Source organism: Bidens hawaiensis, unplaced genomic scaffold (assembly GCF_021521415.1).
Source record: "Bidens hawaiensis isolate Kalapana, Puna unplaced genomic scaffold, B.hawaiensis_p1.1 tig00036840_1, whole genome shotgun sequence".
NCBI classification, from domain to species: Eukaryota; Viridiplantae; Streptophyta; class Magnoliopsida; order Asterales; family Asteraceae; genus Bidens; species Bidens hawaiensis.
The window spans coordinates 21,329-31,789 of record NW_027496440.1 but is presented as its reverse complement, the minus strand read 5'-3'; the positions used below and the strand labels follow the sequence as shown (position 1 = coordinate 31,789).

Sequence of the window (10,461 nt, the reverse complement as noted above, 5' to 3'; positions counted from 1 at the left end):
TTCCTCGTCACGCCTTTTTCACAGGTCAGTTGATAAAATTGACCAATTAAAATTGAAATTGTTGAACTAATTGATCAATTAAACTTTGAAATTGGTCCAAGTAATCAATTTTGAGTTTTGAGTAAACCTAGTTGCAAACGTTCCATTTTTTGTTCATATGATCGAATCAATGATCAAATTAACGGTCGATTGACGATTATTTGATGATTATGAGATTATATGAAGTGATTTCAATGTTCAATTTCATGTTTACAGGTGTGTAATTTTTTTTTGTTAGTTTTAGAAGTTCTGAACACCCAAAACTTCTTAGAACTTCTAAACTTTATCAGTTTTGAACACCCAGAACTTCTTAAAACTTCTAAACTTTACCAGTTTGAACACACAGAACTTCTAAACTTTATCAGAACTTCAATACTTTTTTGAACACCCAAATCTTCTTTGAATGTATTAGAACGTTTAAGATGTTCTTTTTTGGTCAGAACGTTTAAAGGTATTTCGCTTTGTTTCAGAACGTTTAAACATAATATTTGTACTGAACTTATAAACAACATTATTTAAAAACGTATAAACTTTTTGTACTGAACTTTTAAAGTTTAATTGATTATGTTCTGGACGTTTAAACAGAACGTATAATATGTTTAAACAAAACGTATAAACAGATCGTATAAACTTAATGTTAATACGTTCAATGTCAAAACCCAGAACTCAAAAAACAAAATTGATCGACGAAAGCTTCAAATTGATGATTAATTGGATCAATTTCAAGGTTAATTGATCAATAAGCTCATCAACAATTTCAATTTCAATTAGAAATTGCTTAACTGACCTGTGACCAACGATCGATGGTGGTGACGGACGATGGTGTTGCTCATGACAGTAGAAGATGGTCGCGATGGTGGACTTTGATGGGTATGCGTTAAGTATTTTTTAGGTTAATTACAATTATGCCACTAAGCAGTTTTAATTTCAATTAGAATCGGTGGTGTAGTAAGTCGCGTACCTAATGTACGATAACTGATTATTGTACAGTAACCCACCCCTATATATATATATATATGTTGATTTTGAAAATACATAAATGTATTTTTTGAAGTTACAAAGAGGTATCTCATACGAGGTAAATATATGTAGATTACCAGCTACATATAATTTTTTTATTATTTTGATAAAGATTTATAAAGTTTCAAAAGAATGAAAAATTAATAATTAAAAGCTAGTGTGTAAAGATGGTTTTCAAATACCCTTTTCAGATATATTAGTTGTTTTTATTTGAACCGTTCCAAAACTATCTAGTTTAAGAACCTGGTAGTAAATCAATGGACATGTGACTAGTTTGATTATAGAAAATATTAGTGTCATCTTTTTAGCTGGGAGAGAATGAATAACTTTTAGTTTTACATATTCAAGAAGAAGATACATTTTTCTAACCCACATGAATGTGATACACAACAAATAAATTAGAGAAAATGAGTAAGAGAAAAACTTTTTTTTTTTACTTATGACTTATGAGAATGAACTAGACATAAAAATTAGGATATCTAACAGTGCCCCCCTTACCATTTTTTTCATAACCGGTACCACAACACATATATAAACAGGGGGAGACACCACCATGGCACCATGATGCTTTTGGAAACTTTTAATGAAATAATTGGTAGATAACAACATACAATTAAATCGAAGATTTTGTAGCGGCACTTTTATTTATAGTGATGTTTATTCTCAAGTAGTTGAACCTTTTAGTCACATAATACATAAATATATACATCTACAAGTAAATTAGTGGGTGTATGACTTACCCGTGGTGAAAAGAACAATCAACAACATTAATTTATCTCAGATTATTTTTATGTAGATTGTGATATATAATTTAAAAGTAACAAAAATAAAAGTGTATTCTCTCAAGACTGAAAACAAGAGGGTAAGGTGGTCCATGTCTCATCCCAGGCAATTTAAACCTATAGGGATATGCAAATCACAAGCTAACTGTACTTTCTTTTATGACCCATCCTAAGGGCTCAATAGTAATTTCATGCTTCTAGGTTCTGCAGATTTGACTTTTAAGTCAAATATATTATTCCCAAATTTAATTATTATGAAACAAAAGGAACAGCTCATGTGTAACCATCTCTCTTACAAAAGAAATCAAATTGCTTTGGTCTTAAGAAAATCATGTGCCATTGACATAAATATTATTATTATTATTTGAAATATAGAAAGAAAGAACTTTATAATTGTACACAAATGAAAAGTTGTAAATTGGGAATATATTTGTATTTTTAGTGTGATAGTACAAAGTAAATAAGAAAAAAAAAATGTGAAAGTTATTAAAATTTATTTATTTTTCATAACAATATATAAGAAAAGTTTTAAAGGACTATATTTGAATTCTAGGAGTAATCGGACCTTGGCAAAGGTAATCGGTTTGGAAGGTCTTATGTTTAAATCTTGGAGATGACAAAAGAAATTCACTACTAAAAAAAATTAACCAGGCTTTATTAAAGTTGATTTTTTTTATCAAATATATATGTTATTGTCAAAAAAATCAAGTTGAAAGAAATTGTTGATTTTTTTAAGATGCAAGTTGGGGCCTGGGAAACATTTTGGCGTAGCAGTGACATATGATATGTATGAAACAGGGGTCCCAATAACTTGAATCACAAACCAACCAAAGTATCACCTTCAAATACAAAAGTTCCAAATTATGCTCAGTCAAACACTCAATATTTAATATCTTTAAATATTGCAGCTCTTGTATATAATTTAATTTATGAATTGCAATCATAATTAAATGTTACCAGACATTTATTAAATTGATTGTACATTTTCTATGGTGAAAGACTATTTTTTATAAAATTTTGTAGTTTATATTAACTACTATGACAATAATAACATGCAGGATAATAACACTCAGTATTTAATATATTTAAATATTTATTTCAGCTTCTATATATAAATTAATTTATAAATATCTCATATTTGTGGTGTAGTGGTAGGAGACTTGAGTTGTCCGATAGAGACTCAAGTTCAATCCCTCACTTGTGACACTTTAGGTGAATACTGTCAATGAATAATTTTAGCTAAACCTTGCGAAGTTGTTAGTTCGAATCCCAATCCCACCCATGTTTTAGTCACATCCGTGTGTTACGTCAGAGAGTTATGCTCTTGTGGTGGCACGACTTTCAAGTGGCAGTTGTCGGTATGGTTTCCTGGGGAAACATTCAAGCCAAACTCTGAAGCTAGTGTGGGCCCGGTTAAGACAACATAGTCTGACCAGATTGGGGCAACGGGGCTCTCCAAATTAGAGAGTGCGGTGACCTAACACACAAGAAAGTCGGTGTTCTAAAAATTTAATTTATAAATTGCAATAATAATTAATTTATAACACACAAGAAAGTCGGTGCGGGTCTGGCTTGCGGTGCGCGCATATAATGTATATATGTGGGAACCCTCGGGTGGGCAAAAGTGAAATTGCACTAATTTTGACGTTATTTTACTAATCTCGTTAAAATAACGTTAAAAGTGGCGGAAGGTTAATCAGGCATCATGTGGTGGCGTTGATAGCCGAAAGACAAGGGTACATGCACCGATCAGCCGGTGTCCTGATGATTGAGTGTTATGTGACTTATGTCCAAGGCTTGATGCAAAACTACTATCGAGCCGGGGGTCTTACCGGAAGCAGCCTCTCTATCCCTGTGGGGTAGAGGTAAGGCTGTCTACATCTTACCTTACTCAGACCCTATTATATATTTGCTATTAGTGGGATATACTAAGTACTACGATGATAATGATGAATAATAATTAAATGTTATTGTACATTTATTATATTGATTGTACATTTTATGTGGTAAAAGACTATTTTTTTTTAAAGAATCTGTTTTGCTGTTTATGTTCAACTACTATGACAATAAAATTTTGTGTTAGTGAATAAGTTATTTCAATAGCAACTTATTTATTATTTGGAAAACAAGAAAAAAAAGTATTTAATAATACGCCTATTGTGATTGAAAAGTTGGTGAATAGTATCAAAATTATATTGTATCTTTGTGTGAAACATAAAAGCAAGAGGTCTAGCTTGTAATTGGGGATGGTGAAAGTTTAGTTTTATTAATAGCTCATACACATTAAAACTATTTTAAATACGATTAACACAGAATGAGACAACTTCTTCTGATGTAATTATTGATTGTAGTAAAGCATAATGAAGTCCGCATATAACTCAAAGAACACAAGCGACACATAAACTAAACTTTTACTTAAAAACTTAATAATTTAAATGATTGGAAATGTAACTAATTAAAAGAAAAATGACACTGACTAACTTTACACGGTTGACCTAGACGAACTCAAAGATATGAGTAGCACTACCTAGGTTTAAAATCATACTTGTAACTCTTGGATCTCCCTCGGTTATGTAAATTATGATGGAACTGGGATCTTAGAATATGACACCCTTAGACAACCTAATGATCCTTGATCATCCTTAGGGTGTGACCTAAAAAGAAACACTAAGTGGTGTTTAAACTTACTGACTAGTTGGATTACCTGTCAGTCTCTCCAACAATACTAAAGTACCCTAAAAGATAAATCATCCGCCGGTCTCATTATCTCAATACACTCTAAAGTGCAAGGGGTAACCTTAAAAAAATCGATAAACTCGGAATTACAATGAAACTAGGGCAGCCTAGGGAAACCTCATGTCATAGTGTTTAAACCTGAACTCCTAACCCCAAAGATAACACGACTATCTATCACATATCAGCTATCTAGATACGTAGAGTATGAAGTTCTAACCAATCACCAACCAATGTTCCTATGGATTATTAAGTCTAGCAAAACTATAAAATAAACACAAACACACAGTAAGCGACCTATACATGCATTTATAATTGAAAGACATTCAACAAGACACACGCGGAAAAAAGATTAATAGTAAAACCTACCATTGTTCATTTCGGGCGTTGAGGCAGTGAGTCTACGCAAATTTTGTTCGGTTTCGTCACATTCGTGAGGATACTATAACTTACAAAACAAATCGGCATCTGGTTGGTTTTCGTTACGCTATAGGAACTAAAACAAAACGCGGTGAGTCTATGCTATTTCGGTCGATTTCGAGTACATTTGTGACGGTATTGAAGCTAACACAAAAAAGTCGGTAAAACCAGGCCGTTGGTAAAACCCGAACATTGTTGGCCCTGGACATTACAACGGTGAGTCAACATGAATACCCGTTTAGTTATCAAATTAAAATAAATAATTTAATTTAATTAAATGGCGCCAGATGGACCAATCATGGCCATGCGGCGCCAAACTTTCCATTTGTTATATATAATAGTTTTGGCGTAATATGCGGAGGCAATTAAGTTACGACATAAAATATATTTAAAATATAAGTTAAAATTATACGGGTTAATAGAGATGATTAAATGATACCGGGTATCGGTACCCATTCGGTACCAACCATTTGATGTTTCAAGATTGGTACGATACTTGTGTCACTACAGTTCATACCTGATATTTACCGTACTTTTGCCTATGATGCTGGTAACGAATTGAACATTTTTCGGTTCCGGTACCAAATTTTTTAGAAAACCAAGATCGAGAAATTCAAAATCGGTATGGGTATCTCATCCATACATGTTAAAACAAGTTAATTCGGAAACCCAGTCAGGTTGACCTAAACATGTTTAGTTAAAAGTGTTTACATGTTCAACCTTAAGCTACACTGAACTTGTTTTCAGCAAAAGGTGTGAGTATGTACCTTGATCGAATGGAGCTCTCAGAGATGTTTCGCATCTGGCAAGTTGGAAAAAATTTTGCCTAGAAAGGTAAATATTTTAGTTTAACGTTCGCTTTGGATTGTAAACCCACTAGACAAATCATGGTCTCAAAGGAATAGACCTTCCTTCTATCCTATGTCATATTTGCTCGAAATTTGTGGAGACTTGGACAATGGAAGTTGTCATCAAACTAAGAGGATTTGAGATGCGATTGCTAAATGGTTGGATGTGGTATTTCCTTCTAATAAATGACTGGAAAGTATGGTGATTTGTTTTAATTCTGCTAGACAGTTAAAAAAGAAAAACAAGACCTGGTCATCTTTTCTACTTGGTGATTCGTTTGGAGAGATCGAGTCAAGGGTATATTTGGTAACATGAAATGAAGAGTATTGAGTAACTTATTACTTCGTATTACTTTACACTCAATTAATCCACAATAATTTTTATAAATATCTTATATTTTTATTTTCAGAGAAAGAAACAAAGACAAGAAAACAAATCATGAGATTGATTTTTCATAATCTAATGTCATCCCCACATTCGCTTTTCATATTATTAATAAATAAACCCATTATTTGATTTTTTTTTTCGTGTATCCTGACACATTATTCATGATTATGATTTTATATTAATTTTAACAATGATCAAACTAATATATTATTTGGAATAAAGAAAAATAATTATACTGTACATAATATAAAAATAGTTAAACGTCGCATCAAGAATTCATCATTCTACAGTTTGTCTGTTTTTATGTAAAAAACATGTAGAGAGAGAGAGAGAGTCTGTGTGTAAGTTTTATTTAAGTATTCCTTTGATTTAACCTCATATCAAAATCATATTCATTTCTCTTAAACCACCATGGAAATCCCTACACCACCACAACCCGCCACCGTGAAAACCCCCGATCCGGAATCCAACACCGTCACAAAGCAACTCATCCCACCACCGTTAACTAACGGCGTTTTGAAACGCCACAAGCCGAGTCACCACCAGCCACCGCCGTACAAAGAATGCATGAAGAACCACGCCGCCGCCATGGGTGGCCACGCCATCGACGGATGCGGTGAGTTCATGCCGTTGCCGGCGTCTTCACCCACCTACCCCACCTCACTAAAATGCGCCGCCTGCGGCTGCCACCGGAATTTCCACCGCCGTGAGCCGGAGGAGTCACTCTTCCCATCTCCGACCACCGTCCAACACGTCATCGAGTACCAGCCCCACCACCGCCACCACCCTCCACCAGCTCCGGCGACCGTGAGCCCCGGCAACTCACCCTCCCCACCGCCGATCTCGTCATCCTACTGCCCCTCCGCACCACACATGCTCCTCGCACTCAGCTCCGGCGTATCAGCCCCACCGGCGGAAAACAACCACATTTCTCCCGGGTCCGGCAAGAAAAGACTCAGAACAAAATTCACCCAGGATCAAAAAGACAAGATGCAGGAGTTGGCAGAACAAGTCGGGTGGAAGGTGCATAAGCGTCACGAAGACACCATTTTCGCCTTTTGCAACCAAATCGGAGTCGATAAAAACGTCTTCAAAGTGTGGATGCACAACAACAAGTCCAACTCAGCCACCAAAAAGCAGGATTTAATAACCAACGGAAACAACAACATGCCCTCTGCTGCTGGTGAGGGTATCGATTTCATCATCTCTAGAAATAACCAACGAGAAGAACATCAGCATCAGCTCCACCTGCATAACGATAGCTTTAGTACGGGTGCAAATGTGATTTGCCCTAAAGGTTCATCCACTTCTTCTTGATCTAAACTCTTTCTTCATTAGTATTCATTCTGCTGGATAATAAGGTATTTGTTTTGAGATATAAGACAAACAATCCAGAAAAGGATGAGGCTGCTGTTGTTCTTACTTACTTACTTATATTAGTAGAACTTAATTAATTAATTACGGTTTGTTTTTAGTTACTATATTAATAATACTAACTTTTGATACTCCCTCCCGGCAATCATTAGATGATCCGAATTACGAATTTTTAATTGTGTTTAGGACCAATCCCGTCATACTAGGGTTTTTTTTATCTTAAATTTTAATTGTGTTTGTTGGGTTTCTAATCATGTGTGTTTGTTTTTTAATGTATCTAGCTTTTTAGAATATCTGTACTACTGTAACAAGAGATACGTAATTGTGTTACTATTTTGTATTTTTTACGACTTTCTTTTTTATTATATATTTACACTTATGAAGAAACACTAAGTGACCCCAGCAGATTACGGATAATCTTGGGGTCAAATAGATGTTTCCCACGAGGGTTAGGTCCGGCAAAGATAGTTGTTCTTCTGATGACCTGCAAAACAGACACCGTGAGCTCGTCACTAAGAAGGGGGAGGGTACCTCCTTGTGACCACCCTCCGGCGTGAGAATCAGACTAGATTGCTCTGAATATAAGTGTATATTAAGAGAAATAACTAGAGCAGATAAGATATGTGATGGTATAAGATAAGATAAGATGATGATACCGTTCCAAGGTGTTGGAGTATTTATAGTCGAAGGTAGGTTTCCAAGCAGGTACAGCCAGCTGTATAATATTCATTTTCTACCAACTGTGGGCTACGCACGTGCCATGCTGGTGGTTGGTGGGTAGGCAGCGGCTGATAGTGACATGGCCGGCTGTGTACTATTCCTTTTCCACCAACTGCATGCTATGTACGTGCCACGATGAGGGTTGGTGAGTAGGCAGCGGCTGATAGTGACATTAAGTACTAGAGCGTGCTCCTCGTCGTACTGTTGTCAGTGAGCTGTCACCCTGTGATGGGCTGCTTTGGTCAGATCTTGTCTATTTTGTCCATACCTTGGTAGGTATAGTACAAAAGATCCTCCAGAAGCGTACGGACTGGCTCATTTGGGCGGGAGTATTCCCGGCTTGCTCATTCCTTCTTCAGGTGACATTACTGAATTATTAAGAGTTAGTGCCTTGTGCGTGTAGCCTTACTATTAGTGCGGGTAGCCTTCCCTGATGGCTTGTATCCGCAGCTGCGGGAACAAGCGGGCTACTTCACCATTGGGAGGCTTTTCCTGCGGGAACAGCCGGCGTATGCGCGTAAGGTCTTCATCTCTCTGAGCATGGTGGGTCCTGCGGAACCAGTTGGTCTTTGCGCAGACGTCCCTCTTCAAGGTGAGTCTTGCGGGTCCAACTGGGCTCTGCTGGGACCTACCTCTTCAAGTCCCCCCAGTCCAATGTTCTTCTCATGAATTGTTAATAAGTGAGGTGAACTTTTGGACTTAAGCAAGGGTTTTTGAAAAGGGTTTTTAGTTTTAAGGTTTTCCGTGGGGATTCTTCCCGCGGTTTCCCTAATGTCACGTGCAGAAATTCCCGACTTTTCTGCTTGATCTTTGGGTATGATGCGGGTAGGTGTGTAACCTCCTCGCAAGTCAGGAGCGTTGAGTTTCACTTGTGTAGATTCTTCACGAGGTTTTGGTAGTTTTAGACATAGTGATCAATTATGTTAAACAACCAATTCCATCTTGGAGCTTCAAACAATCTAGTTCTCAACGTTCCCGCTATGCGGGGATGTTATTTCCCTTTCCACAAGCATGGCCCAGAAGATCCTTCTTGGTTTTAATTCCCTGCAAGTGCTAAGTATGTGAAGGGTTTCTCCTTGACACTGTACCCGCACTCGTCTTATAGTTACTTGACTTCCAAGGTATTCTTGGCTTCAATTCCTTGCAGGTGCTAAGTATGTGAAGGGTTTCGCATTGACACTGTACCCGCACTCGTCTTACGGTTTCTTGGTTACCAAGGTATTCTTGGCTTTAATTCCCTGCAGATGCTAGGTATGTGAAGGGTTTCGCCTTGACACTGTAACCGCACTCGTCTTACGGTTTCTTAGTTACCAAGGTATTCTTGGCTTCAATTCCCTGCAGGTGCTAGGTATGTGAAGGGTTTCGCCTTGACACTGTACCCGCACTCGTCTTACGGTTTCTTGGTTACCAAGGTAAGGGGGTGTAGTCCCTCTTATTTTGAATCTTTGTTTCACGCATATTTTAGTTTAACTTAGCAATTTCTTGAGTAGTTTGGATGAGTTAACCTTTCAACGTGGCAGATGATAGGTTAAAGTTTTGCTCTCTTTCGTGATTGTGCGGGTAAGACCGTCACTTTCACTTGGTAGGATGGCTAAACTTTACCTATATCTGACCTGCGTGAAGGTTTTCCTCATCTTTTCCTTATAAATTTTCTAAGTGTTTTAAATAAGTTAACCTTTCGACGCGCGGTTGTCAATAGGTTGATGTTCAGTTTCCTCTATCATGATTGTGCGGGTAGGACCGTCACTTTCATTTAGTGGGATGACCAAACTTTACCTATAACTGACCTGCGTGAAGGTTTCCCTCATCTTTTCCTTTGAAATTTTTACCGTTTTTTGTGTTTATGCGGATTTTGCCGCCTTCCACACGCAACGATTTACTTCCCCACTTATTTATGCGGTGAATACCGGCATATCAGTGTTTTGAATAAGTATAAAGGTAAGGCTATCAACACAATGTGATAAAGGAGAATCATTTCCATTAGAAGTGGCTCTAGGCCTTTTCTTTATAAGTTTGGAATTGATCTACATGTAACATTTGCGTAATTGAGCTCCATTCCATGTTCTTGGGATGGGGGTGCCATCGAGCCTTTCGAGCCGGTATGCGCCATTTCCCAAAACTTTTTTGATAATGTATG

At 36.8% G+C, this 10,461-nt stretch overlaps 1 pseudogene; it reads left to right on the top strand.

Annotated features, from left to right (window-relative positions):
* The first annotated feature begins 6,626 nt into the window (after positions 1-6,626).
* LOC143588868 (zinc-finger homeodomain protein 11 pseudogene) lies at positions 6,627-7,873 on the top strand (annotated as a pseudogene).
* Positions 7,874-10,461: the final 2,588 nt, after the last annotated feature.